At 27.6% G+C, this 14094-nt stretch overlaps 2 long non-coding RNA genes across 2 annotated transcripts; one reads left to right on the top strand and one right to left on the bottom strand.

Moving 5' to 3' along the window:
- Window positions 1-901: 901 nt before the first annotated feature.
- LOC106394927 lies at window positions 902-2317 on the top strand. The gene is made up of 3 exons (XR_001279053.3): window positions 902-1588; window positions 1691-1780; window positions 2061-2317. It is a non-coding gene; the product is annotated as an uncharacterized LOC106394927 (long non-coding RNA).
- A 3903-nt stretch (window positions 2318-6220) lies between these two features.
- Window positions 6221-10274, bottom strand: LOC125591607. Its single transcript, XR_007327709.1, has 4 exons — window positions 9914-10274; window positions 9745-9812; window positions 9387-9660; window positions 6221-9228 (listed from the first exon to the last, which is right to left on the bottom strand). It is a non-coding gene; the product is annotated as an uncharacterized LOC125591607 (long non-coding RNA).
- Window positions 10275-14094: the final 3820 nt, after the last annotated feature.

Here is a 14094-nt window from a genome sequence, read left to right as displayed (position 1 = left end):
GTGAATATGTTCCAGCGATGAGGGAACCAGTCACATGAAAGTCGCGTGACGGATCCATTTAAAGTCCTTGTCGCGATCTCTCTCCCAAATCTTAACTGATCCGAGCTCCTTTGAATTTATGAGATTACCTTACCCTTCAAGAAAGGATTACGATCCGCAAACAATGTGACGTTATATATCTATTCATTTTTGTAGAAAATGTGACGTTATATAATCACGTTCCTATAATCAATGATCATACTAAACTTGAATTACTCAGACATCAGAAGAATCAATAGAGAAAAAATGAATTTGAGTAAATCTTATTATACACTAGTGGTATTCCGGCGCTACGCACCGGGTTCGTATGTTTTATTCTTACATGAATATACAATTCATGTTATGGTCGTAGTAAATAATATATGTTCAAAAATATGAAAATATGTTAAAAGAAAATGATATTTTCTCGATCCTTTTTGACAGTAGTTAGCGACCATTGTGTATTACTTTATTTTTTAGTTGGTTAGTTCAAAATGGAATAGCATAAATGATTGTGACTAACCGATCAATAAAAGTAGAATAAAAAACCGATAGTCGTAACAAAGTTAATTTACTTGGAATTTAAACATATAGTAAAGTGGATGTTTTATTTAGAGAACATATTTATATTGTTAAAAACCATGTGGACATTATATAGAAGGAACTACATTTGCAATTTTATTTTAGAGACGAATATGAACTTTTTTACCAAAAAGTAAGGTAGTTAGACTCATTTTTATCAGTAATCTGTAATGGAAAGCTTTCTAAACTTTATTATTTGTAACTCTGATTATGTTCTCCATATTGGATTCAAACAACAAAGCAAGTTCAAATGTATCATCCGAAGAACAACAACACAAAGACAAATATGAGAGATACTAAGTATAATTTATTAACACATTTTTTAACTATACCACTATTTAATTAGTATAACTGTTTACTTTTGGGGACAAGCGGCCATTTGAAAATGTAATCTATATATAATAGCAAACTCACAGTGATGTCAACATTTTTTTATAGGAAAATAAAATTGAAATCGCAGGGTGGAGATTGTTGCTGTTATTCAATCTAATGGATGAAATTTTAGATTCATTTAGACGTCTGACGTCATCAATACTAACGCAAATGGACGCAAACAGCATCTCTTCGTTTCCTTTTTCTGAATAGTCACTTCTCAGAAGACACAACTTTTCAGAATAAAATACTTTTAACAAATTTATTTATGGTTTCTTAATCTCATCAGATCATCACTGTGCTTAGTTTCCATTCAATTCATCTTCCTTTCTTCGAATTTTCTCTTCTTCGTGTGGATTTTTTTATTTAGTATGGAATATCTCTTATCTGTCACCGCCAATAAACCTAACTGATGAGTCTTTGTTCCTGCCGTTGATCTGCATATGAACTTTGCTGAATTTTTCTTTATTCTCTTTTTTTTTCTGATAACTACCACTCTTTTCTCTCCCCAACCCACTGATTATTTACTTTATCATTCTCAGTGGCAGAGAACATATCTTCTTTCTCAAAAACTCAGTGATCTCTTCTGGTAACGTTTTCCATCCATAAAATCAGAGTAGGTATACCTGTAAGATCCATGATTCAAAACGCAGTGGTTGTTTTTATGTAAAAAAAAAAAAAAAACACTTCAAATGTTCATTTTGATTCCTGTTTGCAGCCGGACAAGTGGAGGAGATACATATCGATGTGTTTCCTTCTCACCGAACAATCACGGTTTCGACTCGCCTTTGAGACCAGATTCAATCGGGTAAGTTACTCTTTCTTTTGGTATCATCTGTACATGCGAGAAAATCTGTCACAGTGAAATTTAGGAGAACTTTGTTCTGGTGTATTGGATACTCTCTCAAATTTTCAGTAAGTAGTTTGTTATACCAACAAAATTGCTCAGTCCGGAAGATTATAACCTTCCAGGCATGGGAGACCTCTTTTGTTCGTCTGTAATTCTATTAACAATAGTGCTATCATTTGTCCAAATACTGTGTTTTCTTTATTACTTCTTATGTGTTATCTGTTGTGATCTTTTGAAGTTAAATGAACATATTCTCAAAAGGTGTGAACTTCAAGTCCAAAGATAGGCGTCGGTAAACACAAGATGTGCATGGATATTGCGAAGCTGTGATAAAATCTCATCAATAATATTTGAATTTGCAAGGAGGCGTTTTTTGACAAAAATTTGATAGTGTGCAATTACACTTTTGTAAAGTGAAGCTTAAATAAATGACAAACGATCTAGAACTGACCGTATCATATATAGCCATTATATAAAATTTTGTCTGTTTATCAAGTAGCATGCGAAATTAAATTTTTGATAAGATGAATTTTTTTGATTAGTAATCTAATACCCATCTAAAATATACTAGATCTTGATCCGCGCAACCGCGCAGGTTTTTGTTTTCATTTATTTTTATATAAATATATTTTTTTCAATTCTAAATTGATATATATTATAATATATGTGTCTATCAATTTTTAAAATATAATAAGTTTACTGTATATTTTTTCATTGAATAGAATGTTTCAAACTTTCACATGTATTTGTATCTTCTTCTATAAATATATTTTCGGATTATTATTTCATTATTAAAATAGTAACTATATATATAAAGATTAGTAAAATATTGTTTTATTGTCATATTCAAAGATATTGTAACATTTCACAAATTTATAAAGTTTTTAAAAAATTAAACTTTTCGCTTCATAGATTTATATTATCGAGTAAATAATTAAACATTTAGTTTTTGTTTAATTTTTAAAATAAACTATATAGTTTAAAATTTGTTGTCATTAGTTTAAGGTAGTAAAGATTAATCATTGTTAGATAATATGATTTTTGTTATTTAAAAAAAAATCTTTCTAATTTTAAAAGTTAACATCGACAAATATTTAAATATTTAGCATATACAGGTATAGTATTACAACATTAAATTATATCTATTTAATTTATATTATCTATGAATCCAATGGATCATCTATTCTTTAAATCCCATTATTGATAGCCCAATAAAAATTTCTGGTAGACCCAAAATTTAAATGATAAGATTATATATTAAACGTAATATGACTTTCTAGAAATAAGTCTATTTTTTTTAAAAAAATCACACATAAATCAAAGTTGTGTCTTCTGTTTTAATATATAAGATGTAACAAGCAAGATAACTGGTCATGGTAAATCCAGCAAAATTAACCTGTGCAAATTGTAATTTTTAGGATAAAATTACATATAGGATATATACATATTTGTGTTGAACACTAAAATATTATTATTATCTTTTTGCAATCTAGAGTTAAAACTAACCGATATGAATAGAAAGACACACAGATTTTAGAAGGAAAAACATAGAAAGCGTCTAAATACTTACGAAGTAAATAAATTATAATAATTAATCAGAATCTGAATCAGATTTAAATTATAATTATAATAATTTTAAATAATATTATTTTATTTTTAGTTAGACAACTGATTTTATAGAAAATATTTAATCGGTTCGATTATCATACATGATTGAGTTGGTTATTTTTAATATGTGTACATTAGATTTAGATTGTAGGAAACTTTTATTAAAACCAATTGTTTTAAAATATACTTAGATTACTGTTGTTAGTTATACTAAAATAAATATCTTTTTATAATTTTCTTAGATTAATGTTGTTTAAATCTATATATACTAAAATTAGTATTTACTTTCTTTAATAAAAAAATAGAAAATAAGATGGAAGTATGGATAGGTTCGAAATTGTATCATTAAACCAAACATAAAATCTACTATATTTTGTAAATACTTTTTATTTATTTATTCAATTCTATAAAACTATAAATAAAAATATTGGTGGGTAAAAATATTATTTTTAATAGTTTTAATTTTTTAATATCTGTTATGTTCTTTGAGATTATATTTCAAAGGGATATTTTTGAAATACTATGTTTTTCTCTTTGTGATTTTTAAGGTATATATATATATATATATATATATTATATCACATTTTGTTTTTTTGTTTTTTAATTTCCATTTTATATATGTTATTTGGAAAGCAATTTAACAGAAAAATAATTTAAAATTAAAATTTAATTTTGAAACAAATTATCTTAATATATATATTATGTTGTTTGAATTTTGTTTTAAAACTAACTTTATATTTTCAAATATGAATCTTATTATTTATGAAATTTCATTTTTAATGATATCATATATACATATATATATATATATAATATAACCACTATTTCCATTTTATAATATGTGATTTCAAAACCAATATAAAAAGAAACTAAAAAATAAAAAAGATTATCAAACAAATGTTAATAATGGCATTACTTATATTATGACCACGTTTTTGCATTTTATAAACATTTCCTTTTATATATGTGATTTGAAACCAATATAAAAAGGAAACAAATTATCAAAAATGTTAATAATGACATTACTTAATTTTTTTATTATTTGTTAATGATATAATTATAATTAACCATTCTAATAATTGACAGAATGACACGTAAAAACTGACTTTTCAAATAATATTATCTTAACAAAAGACTTTTGCGAATTTGACTTTCCATTAAGAGCTCTTTCATAATGTTATTATAAATTATATCATTTTTTATAAATTATACAAGATTTTGAATTTTGTTATACATTATATATTATACACTTTTTACCGATGTTTACAAGAAAATATTTAAATCTTAAATCTTTTGTCTTTGGAACTCTATTTATTTCAATTTGACAACTTCTCAGCAGCAAATCATAAATTAGAGAATTTGTACTCCCTACACATAGCTTCCCTCCTATTTACACTCTATACTCTATTTCCCACCAATTTTCTTCCCCCATCATTACCATTTTCTCCCAATTCAATGGTATTCCACTATTCTTAGGATATTGAGCTAATTTACTCTTTTAAATATTCTTGATTCAAAATTTTGATAAACAATAGTATCTTAGTGTGTTCAATTCCAAACTAAAAAACATGTTTTGAAAAAATAAAAATAATTGTGATTCATTTTGTAGAATAAATCTTTTCTTAGATATTTAAGTGAATAGTTAATTGGGACCATTTTAATAGATATCTGTAATTTGTAGGTGAATATTTGAAACAATTTAATTAAAACGAAAAGACACAATGGTAAGATGAAAATATACAAACTTATATATTTTGATAATTTCTTTAAATCTATGTAACTTTTAAGATGAAACGTCACATTTAAAGATGAAATACAGAACCTTAACATTTATTTGGATTCCAGAGTATATAGTTATTATATGATAGTATTTTAACAATATATTAGGAATAGACACATCATTACAAAAAGATATTCCATTGCATATGTAAAGACACATAATTATAAAAAAGACACTTATTGAAATATTTTAACAACTTATCAAAAAATAATTGGTGAGAAGACAAAACTTTCAAAACTAATAATTGTAGAAATACATATTGATTGGGATGTTTTTAACTGCTTACTTTCCCATTAGTTGCATGTTAGAAAAAAAAATTAATCTCATTTTTTTAATGAAAAGACTTATTAAAAAAGTTGTAATAACTTTTTTAAAAATTTATTAAGATATCATAATTACTTTTTAAAAAAGTTATAATAGTTCCATGTTAAAAAATATTTAAAAAACTTATTTGATATTTTCACTATTTTTTTTTAACTTTTCCAATAGTCACATGTTGGAAAACATAATTAATTTCATTATTATGAAAATAATTATTTTTATAATGAGAATACACAACTCTTAAAATAATAATTATGAAAAGCATTTCTTAAGATATCATAACTATTAAAGAAATAGTAACTGTTTGTTGCAAGATTTGATAACCAACCATTGTAACCCAATTAACCATTGAAATCTTTAAGGTTTAACCATTGTAACATTTGGTTTCTATATAAAAAGCTCAAAAGCAGTGTGCATTAACAAAATGCAATAATAAGAAATAGTGAAATAAAAAAGAAAAGAGAACAAAAGAGAGAGAAATTTACAACCCAAAAGGTTTATAAATTTTATTTAGAGAAACTATTATCTTTTACATTTTAGTCTTTCATAAGAAATTTGATTATTCTCCACATATATTTTTGTTACCTAAAACTTGACAAAGAGTTACAATGCTTGTAGTTTTGGTGAATACTTTTATAACAAATTCATGGGTTTTCCTAAACATCGAATAAAGAATATAATATGTTTCGTCCCACTAATTTTATCCTAAGTTTAAGAGATACTTCTATGTTAAAAGTGAACCATTTTGCCATAATATTTGAAGGATGGTATACATGATTTTTATAAAAAAATTTAAGAAACATTAGAAATTACTGTAATTATTTGAAATTAAACAATTAAAAATAGACAACCATTGTTAAAGCTTATTTTCTTCGGATATTCGTCTTTGGTTATAACCGTTTGTGATACTAAAAATATTTTTTATAGTTGTATTTTAAAGTATTTTTATTTTATTTCATATAACAACTCAATTGTAGGTTTTTGTTTGACAATGCTCTCAAATTAAGATTTTTTGAAATAATTTTTATATTAATTAAAAATTATCTAAAGTAGTGTAGAGTTGAATTCCAATTCACTGAGAGAATATTAAAATCATTTCAATTGTATAATAAGAGATGTATAAAATGATCCAAATACCAAAATCATTTTAAATAGAAATCTACGTAAAAAAAGTAAACCCTCATCAAATGGTAATATTCCTAATATAAATTTTAGTATATATACTTTATTTAGTAACCACTTATTTAATTAAAATAGCATCTTTAACACTTATTTTTCATAAAAATATTATATTCTAATATTAAACATTTATTGCACGATATTTTCTTGTTTCAGATTTGAATGGTTATTTCTCAGTGTACACATTTGAACACTAAAGGTGGCCGGTTTGAATTATTTCTTTAAAGTATTCAAATTTGTTTAGAGTAATTATTTTATTTTTCTGCAGAATATAAGGGTGGACGGTCTAACACGCAGTACTCGAAAACAACTGCGACAAAAAGTAATAAAGTAGTTTGCAGAGTCTTAGTTGAATATGTATTACATCTTGATTTAGAAAAAAACTATTTTCTTTCATTTGTATTCCCTTAATAATCGCATAATTTAACATACAAGTTCTTCGGTAGTCTAAAATATTTTTTTATAAAATTTATTTTCCATCAAAATTTATATATTTATAATCTTCGACACTGTAATTTTTGTTTTGTAGATTTACATCACTCTCGTATAACTCACTGTTTAGTACATTTTTTTTATATGTTACTAACAATGTTGAACATTAAATTTGAAGGATTGCATAGTATTTTTTTTACATTTTATTTCTAATCGATATGTAATAATTTAAAAATATTTTGAGTTATGTATTTTCATTTTAAGTATATCATTTATACTTTTTTTTTCAATATTTACTTCTATATATTATCATTTTACTTACTATTTTATATAGTAATTTAAATTTTTCTATTTTAATTTTAATATACACGGCTTCCCCCGCGATTTCGCGGGGGTCCAAATCCTAGTTGTGGTAGTAGCAATCCATTTTAAGGAAAAGCAAAAACAAAATTAAGAATTTTAAAAACATACAAGGTAATAGTAAAATTAAAATCAGTAGTTATGTTATTGTTTCTGGATGTTAGTTTCGTTTTGTTTGATCAAATGTATGATTTCTATTATCTATGTAATTCGTTTTATATATATTTACGCGTTTTCATTTGCATCACGAAAGTTTTTATATTTTATTTTATTTTAAATGATATTTTTGGCCCATCATATCTTCAGATGAAAGTAGAAAACCATGAGGTTCTAGAGATTGGATGTGGATAGCAGACTCTGGATGCAACTACACTGACATCACAGTATCTAATATGCGCAAGGAAAAAAAAACTGAAGGAAGCTGGACTTGAGGTCTTGTTTCTTATTTGTATATCTTTGGTATAATGGATCTGGTTTCTTAATTCCAAGACGATGTCTAATGATATAATGGTAGGACCGGATTACGTTTAGGCTATGTAGAAATATAAATTTTAAATATACGAAGATTTGAGTTTACAATAGACCCATGATCCTTGTTTTTAGCTGTTTTAACAAATTAATAATGTGCTTAGACTCAGTGAAGAGATGAAGAAACTTAGGAATACAAATTAAGAGCTTGCTAAAAACGATAGAAACTACAAAAGCACAACTTTCTCGGACTATTTATATAAAGGTCAAACATTAATACAAAGTTTACACTTCTTCCCTCACGCTTGCTTTCTTGGGATAGTTGTTGGCATTGTAAAACCGTCCAAATCCTTTGAAGGTTTTATTAGCTTCACAAAGTTAGGCCTCGCAATTACCAAATGCATATTCCCAATTGAGAACTTCAGTGTCTGTAAGCAACACAGTTGCTGCTAATCAATTCCATCATCATCGTCTTCCTCTTCCACTACTACTTCCATCTTCTCTATGCTCTTTGTTTTCATCATAATCGACTTCTTTGTATTTTTCTTCTTCTTCTCCTTCTTCTTCTCTTCTTAGGTTTGCTTCTTCTCTGATTGGTCTCGTAAGATCCCACCATAGGTTTATTGTTATGATATATTTTCTTTGTGCACGAGGTAGTATGTTGCAGAACTTATAAATTACAATCTCGAGGTATATTTTTCTTCAACCATTAAAATAGAGCACTAACCTGAAAAGAACTCCAACTCCATAACTGACTGCACTCTGTTTCGATAAAACAATATTTCTTTAAACACACAGTTTCTCACGAATAATTAAATGATGAAGCAAAGTTAAGCCATTGTATAGACTGGTTAGAGCTTTTGAGTGTTGGGGAGTGTAAAAACACTATCCAACCGTTCATAGCACAATTAGCTACTCTTTATTATACAAAACAAATTGATTATATTGTCCCATTGAGGAGATGCAGAAGGAAAAAGGTTTTGTTTTGTAAGAAAATAATAAAAATGAGGCAGAAAGTGTTGTCTGACTTACAATGACAACTATAATCAGTATGGTATACTATGGATGGGTTAAGCCAAAACTGATCACCTCTGGCCAACTTCATATCTATATTCATCTTATTTGCAATATATTCTTAATCTTAATAATTGACTTTAAGAAGAAAAACAATCATTACATGGGGTGATAAAGCTAGTAAGCAATATCCGCTGCACCCAGTTCCAATAACAATTGATAGGTACATCAGTTCACGCTTCAGCTGCAAAAGAAAAAGACACAAAGCAATCATTCAGAGGTGACCGCAAGAAAAATATTCTTTTCTGCCAACAATGTCTAGAAAAATTCAAAGCATAAAGACCTTAACAGAGTTGACTGAACCTAATGGCTATAGTTTTATGTGGAAGAGAAGAGATATACATGGTAGTTGTCTGTTCGTATTAGCCAATGCTCATAGCTGCTCGTGGCTGCGGAATCGAAAAAGCTCAGTGGGAATGTCCTTCTTCGAGTTTGTCGTTTCTGCGAAGGACGTTCTATCGTTGAAACGAATGGAGACTGGGGAGTCAGAGAGTGGGAAATTATTGTTGCTCCGTGTGACCTCAAATCCACTAAGCGAATACACATAACCTTCACTGAGACGACGCCTGAAAGTATTGAGGCGGCTGGCATGGATCGTCCCTTGGATAAGAGTTGACTGCAAGAGAAGAACATACCAAAAATTAACACAATCTGGGGGTCGCAAAATACGTATATAACAATCATAAGTCGACAAGATTACCTTCTCGTCAAGCAGGATCATGTCCACAATCATTAACTCTCGCGCCTTCTATGCTCTCTCTCTATATCCTGAAGAACAAACACACAAAGAGTGGCCAATATTAAGCTGAATTAGCATTTACAGTTTACATTAGTCACACTTCAGAAGCTAAAAAGAAGAAATCTCTAACCTCAGATCACACCGTTCGGCAGGAGACTTGCCAGAGGGCTGAGCATGTTTCATGGCCAGAGCTTTATATTCTTCGATTGAGGTTTTCGATTATGGTTGGACTGAAGGTTTATGAAGGGGGAGACAAAGGGATGTCGAACGATACCATATCTCATTAAATAAGGAGTTAAGAACCGAATTGAATGATTTAGAGTGGATCAACCGTAACGCCTAGTTGCAGAGACCGATGAATTTCCAGATGGGACTATGAAGGTGATGGAGGAGTCGTTGCTCGACTGCGACGACCAAGCTAGGTTTGGAAGTTGTAGTGGGCTGTTGTTAGAACGGGCCATTGAAATTATTTTAGGCCCAATCGCATTGGTCTAATACCAAACAGCATCACCACGCGCGAGAAGAAAGAGAGAGCGTGAGAAACACCGACGCACTACCAAGCTGACACGTGTCGGCAAAAGCTCCACCCTGTTTTATATCGTGGAGGGCTGTGCTTTGAGCACAATTCAACTTTATATATATAAAATAAGATATTATAATTATTGTCAAGACTAGAATCAATCAGACATCAGAAGAATCGATATAGAAAAACAACTTGAATTATCTGATTTCATATTACTATCAACCTTTTTTGCTTTAACTACGGCCAATAAAGCTTTGAAGGGACAATATGGCTCTGTAAATCCATTACCAATGTATTTTGCAAAAACAAATTGTTAAACTGAAAATTATATAATAAAAGTAGAGTTTATCCTAATGTATTTCTAAAATAATGTTTCTCTTTTATAGAGTAAAATTTGAAAAATATTATTTATTTTAGATAAAAAAATAGCAATTTCATTTTTAAATGATAAGTATAAAACAAATAAAAAAACTTTGGAAATGCACTAGTTTGAATAAGGATAGCACAAAACCATAAAAAAAATCTTGTTCATCAACGAAAAACTGTAGACCGAGCCTTTATTGTCTAAAAAATGTAGACCAAGTCTTATGAACATCTCCATTTTTATTTTTATTTTACGTCAGAATACAATTATATTACTCAAACATGAAATACTCTAGGTAATCTAACCGGAATAGAACAACCAATAAACTGTAATTCCTTTTGGAAGGATCTAACAGTCTTAGCAAAAAAATCTGAAATTTGATTGCGCGCTCCAAATAATAGTAATAATTATTTGAAACAATGATGTTCTTATCTACAAGATAAAGTTTTTTTTTTAAGAAGTACTCTTGAAATACCCCTAGGATAGGGGTTAATTAATCTAAACTTAGAGTTTAGAGTTGAGGGGTGGAGTAGGGTTTTTGGAATGTGGAATTTAGAATTCTAATAAATATATAAATAAATACTTAAAAAAATATATAAAAAACTGAAAAAAAAATCGAAAAAAAATTTATAAAAAAGTTCGAGTTTGAGAAAGTATAATTCGAAAACATAAATTTTTTTTTTTTTTTTTTTTACTTTTTTATTTAAATAATGATTTATTATATATATAGAGAACAAGTGTATAAAAATCTTTTGCCGGTTCAGATCAGGATAGACCGGTTTCCAAATCGATGTTTTAATTTTTGGGAAATTGCTACAAATACTACATTCGTAATACCACTTTTCATGTTTACACTAACCACTTTTACCCTAACTTTTAATGAAAGGTAAAAGACACTTATACCCCTAAGGTTAACTAATCTAGACTTAGAGTTTAGAGTTGAGGGGTGGAGTAGGTTTTTTGGAATGTGAAATTTAGGATTCTAATAAATATATAAATAAATACTTAAAAAATATTTTAAAAAAATATTTTAAAACATAATTTTTGATTTTCAAAAAAATATTTTGAAAAGAGTTCAAAAAAAAAAATTATAAAAAATTCGAATTTGAAAAAGTATAATTCGAAAACATAACAAAAATTAATTTTTTATTTATTTAAATAATGATTTATTATATATATAGATAACAAGGGTATAAGAGTCTTTTGACACTTAATGAAGAAAGTATTTTTGAAAATGTCTCTTTAGTGGTGGTAGAGATGAAAAGTGGTACCATGAAATTGGTAAATATAAAATTTCTCCTTAATTTTTTTAATTCAAAAATTGATTTTATAAATCACGATTTTCTTTTTTTTTAGAAAAAAAATCGATTTAATAAATATAAGGAAACTAAATAATTTCAAATATTCTCTTCCTATATTTTTGGAACTGATTATTCTTATCCGTAGAATCTGTATTCTACTATATGTAGAACACAGTAAACATGTTTGAAATCGATTTCTACTAGTTTTAAATTTATAATATTGTGTAGATTTCGGTTTGTACAGGTTTTAGATTTATAGTAATGTGTAGATTCCAGATTCTACAGATTTCGATAGGTTAAACGCGGAATGTATTTTCCAAATATTTTTAGATTATTATTATTTACGTAGATCACATATTCTAAAATTATTAGATTCAATGAAAAAAGTGGATTACATTTTCTACTGTATAGAATGTTAATTCTACTTTTTGTAGAACAAAATATGAAATTATGATTTAAACATTTTTAGAATTAGAAAAAATACCAATAAGTTGATATATGTATTTCATCAGTAGCTACTATTTTTTTTAAAAAAATTTGTTTGTAAAACTATTTATTTGATTTATTTTTGAAAATACTAAAGGATATTAGAGGAAAAAGTGGTACAAAAAAATTAGCTTAATAGAACGTAGTTATCATTTTTTTGGCCTAAAAAAACAATTTTCCCAAAATAATAATCCTGTTTGAAGAGGTTCATATATATACTAAATGTATAGGGGTAATTAATCGGAAGATGAGATTCCACTAAAGAAAAAATAGAAAAGTCTATATAAGTTAGTTACTGATCTCTTATCCACACAAAAATGTTGCAGAAAGAAATACGTATATTACTTTTGTAGTAATGTGCAAAACAAATATTCATCAATATTCAAATATATCAAGATTTATGATTTAGTTAGCGTGCCTTTACCTGTTTGATATGATATTAATCGATACATAATATTCAGCTAATAGTTTAGCTTTATTTAAGAGCCATGCATTTCTGATAATTTTATTAGGTTCCACATCGTTTTGTTTAATGTTGTTTTCTTACCTCCATGTTTTTATAGATCACCATTTTTTGTCGAATCTGGAATAAAGTGTTCCACAAACATACAAGTACTAGTAATATTTATGTTTACTTTTTTCTTACTAATTTGTAATATTTTCTTACCTAGATAAATCTCGTTTTTAAGGACCACATAAACTCTTTTTAGTCTTTAATTCTTAATAACTAATTTGTTATTTGTAAACCAAAAAAAGTTAAGAAAATATCTAGTATTCATGATTTTCTTAGGATAACTCCAAATTCCAATGCTTAATTGCTTACCTTCGTTCTTTTCATCAAAAAACGTAAATTCAAAACGGGTTTGTACTATTTATAATATACCTTCAAATTGAGTTTGTGAATAATATACCTTCAAATTTAAAAAGTACTATTTATAAACTCATTTGTTTCCTCAAAATGAGTCCATCATTTTTATGTTTTTCCTCGAAAGGACCGGAAATGGTCGTAGAACCATCTTTTTTAATATTGATTTCACCTTCATGATTTTTTCTAGATCACCATTTAATGTGGAATCTATGAAAAATGTTTCACAATCCTATGAGTACTAAGATTTACGTTTACTTTTTCTTACTTATATTCTTTCGTCGGCTTGTATTTTCTTACTAATTTAAGTCCTGTTTTAAATGACTAAAGAAACTCATTTATAGGCTAAATTCTTAATAACTAAGCTTTTGTTACATCAAGTGGACTCACACGACTTAAGTGGAGGAGGTGATAAAACTATATTGGGCATCGAAAACTGCGGCTGCTCATGCTATTAAACACGAATCTTGCTAATGTTATTTATGCTCATTTTACTGATGGACTTTAGTCATTCTATATCGTACTCTCTCCATTGTATAAAGTAGACCTGGGCATTAGAACTATACCCGTGGAACCGAGCCAGTACCGATCCAAAAAAACTGATTCGGTTCGGTTTCGGTTATGTTAAAAAACCGAATGGAGCCTTTTGTTTGATACTCTCGGATAACTGATCGCTTCGGTTAACACCCGGGATCTGATTGAGTATCCGACATATACCTCGTTAATAATGTTACTCATGTTCATTACTCCTCTTCATTATTCTCGAGTGTCG

Source organism: Brassica napus, chromosome C8 (assembly GCF_020379485.1).
Source record: "Brassica napus cultivar Da-Ae chromosome C8, Da-Ae, whole genome shotgun sequence".
Classification (NCBI taxonomy): domain Eukaryota; kingdom Viridiplantae; phylum Streptophyta; class Magnoliopsida; order Brassicales; family Brassicaceae; genus Brassica; species Brassica napus.
The sequence above is the reverse complement of the archived record's forward strand: the minus strand, read 5'-3'. Positions and strand labels throughout refer to the sequence as shown.